The sequence below is a fragment of the Canis lupus genome, chromosome 14 (genome assembly GCF_003254725.2).
Source record: "Canis lupus dingo isolate Sandy chromosome 14, ASM325472v2, whole genome shotgun sequence".
Classification (NCBI taxonomy): Eukaryota; Metazoa; Chordata; class Mammalia; order Carnivora; family Canidae; genus Canis; species Canis lupus.
The window spans coordinates 37,535,418-37,537,871 of NC_064256.1; the positions used below are offsets into that span (position 1 = coordinate 37,535,418).

At 46.5% G+C, this 2,454-nt stretch overlaps 1 pseudogene; it reads left to right on the plus strand.

Moving 5' to 3' along the window:
• The first annotated feature begins 255 nt into the window (after positions 1 to 255).
• On the plus strand, positions 256 to 1,652 carry LOC112670834 (keratin, type II cytoskeletal 7-like; annotated as a pseudogene).
• The last annotated feature ends 802 nt before the right edge of the window (positions 1,653 to 2,454 follow it).

Below are 2,454 nucleotides of genomic sequence, written 5' to 3' on the forward strand. Positions count from 1 at the left end.
AGATCATTGCTATTAGACTAGGTATAAATAAAATGCAAGATGTCTAGTTATATGTGTATTTTAAGTCATGTAATGTTTGGGACATACCTGTACTGAAAATTATTTATTATTTATCTAAATTTCAAATTCAACTGGGCATCTTGTATTTTATTTGATACATCTGGCAATTCTGTATCAGGCTAACCTATTACAAATGATGTTAAGGGAGTTTGGCCCCCTTACACTCTCTGCGAGGTCCAACCTGGTCTAGCAGGTATGTGCATCCACTTAAGCTCCCAGGCCTTCAGGTCAGGCTCCACTGCCTTTCTGGAGTGGGGCGCCCAGGTGTGCCTGAGCTCTGAGCACCCCAGTGGCTTCAGCAGTAGCAGCCTCTACAGCCTGGGTGCCTCCCGGCTGAACATGGCCCTGTGCTCTGCCTACTTGGGTGCAGTGGGTGCTGGCATCCACGAGGTCACCATCAATCAGAGCCGGCTGGCTTCACTTCGAGTGGATATCAGCCCCTCCCCAGCAGGTGCACCAGGAGGAGTGCAAGCAGATGAAGACCCTCAACAACATATCCCTCCTTCAGTGATAAGGTATGGTTTCTAGAACCACAGAACAAGCTGCTAGAGACCAAGCAGGCCCTGCTGGAGGAACAGAAATTGACCAAGAGGAACTGTCCCCCTGGCTTCTTTGAGGCCCACATTGCTGGCCTGTGGTGGCAGCTTGAATTGCTGCAGCTAGATGGGAGCTGCCTGGAGGTGGAGCTGTGGAACATTAGGACATTTTGGAAAACTTCAAGAACAAGTACCAGGATGAAATCAACTATCATTTGGCTGCTGAGAATGAGTTCCTGGTGCTGAAAAAGGACATGGATGCTGTCTGCATGAACAAGGTGGATGTGGATGCCAAGGTAGATGCCCTGACTAATGAGATCAACTTCCTCAAGACCTTCTATGAGATAGAGCTGGCAAAGCTGCAGTCCCAGATCTTGGACATGTCCATCATGCTGTCCATGGACAACAGTCACTCCCTGGACCCACATGGTATCATTGCTGAGATCAAGGCCCAAAGAGGTGGCTAACCACAGCCAAGATGAGGCTGAGGCCTGGTATCAGATCAGGTTTGAGACCCTCCAGGTCCAGGCTGGGGAGCATGAGGAAGACCTTCAGAGTACCCTACTGAGCTTGCAGAGATGACCTGTGCCATTCAGAGGCTGTAGGCTGAGAGCAACAGCATGAAGAACCAGTGTGTCAAGTTGGAAGCTGCCACTGCTGAGGTTGAAGAACATGGGAACCTGGCATTCAAAGATTCATGCATGTGTCAAGTAGGAGGAGCTGGAGGCCATCCTGCAACAAGCCAAGCAGGACATAGTATGGCAACTGTGCAAGTACCAGGAGCTCACAGACATCAAAATGGCCCTGGACATTGAGATCCCCACCTACCCCAAGCTGCTGGAGGGTGAGGAGATCCAGTTGGCAGGAGATGAAGTGGGAGCTCTGAACATCTCTGTGGTAAACTCCACTGGTGGAGATGGCAGCAGGCTGGCCAGGCTGGTCTTCAGAGGAGCCATGGGCAGCAAGGCCTTGAGCTTATTGAGTGGCAGAAGGCCTGGGACCAAGTCCTATTCCATTAGGACCTCAGTTTCCATCCACAGGAGCATAGGAAAATGAGCCCTGGTGTGCAGAGACTTGGATCAGTCACAGGAGGACTCCTGTCCCTGGTCCCAAGACTGCTAGCCAGGCTGAAAGATGATGTCAGAATACCTCCCAGTAAGTCAGCCTTTCTGGAAACAAAACAAAACAAAATACTCAAAGCAAAACAAATGATGGTAAGAGGCATTACCTACTTAGGAATAATAAAATCAAATGTCCAGAGATGTCATGCGTTGGTGGGAACACCATTAAGTATAATGTGTCTATAGGAGAAATCCAGTACTATTTCACCTTTTTGTCAGTGAATGAATAGTAAACAGTATTAAAAATAATACAAACCCTTCTTTTTTAAAGAAATATTTAATTATTCCGTATTTCCCCCTAAATTCTGATATCCCAGTAATCATTGGTTTGGGATTTTCACAGGTAAATATGGAATTGAAGTAGTCTTGCTTTCTTTGAAATGAACTCAGCTAGAGTACATTTGCAGGGATCTTGTGTCTGCATAAGCCCCCATCAGCAAGTGAAATGGGCAGGAAAAATATCTGACAGAGGTGAGATTGAAGTCATGCCTTGTCTGATAGGCAGAGCCTGGTATGGGTTTATATTGACCAGCAAGACTATATCCAGAAGGATATAGTTCATCCATGCTCTTCATTGTCCAAATCATCCTGTTATTTAGAAGTCTTGATGGGTATTTTCTAACAGATTAGATGCACATTATAACTAAGTGTTGATAATTATAATCAGTGTTGATAGTTTTCTGCTTCCTAATCCTGTCACTCTTCCTACCTCACCACCATGTTATAACAACGGGGAA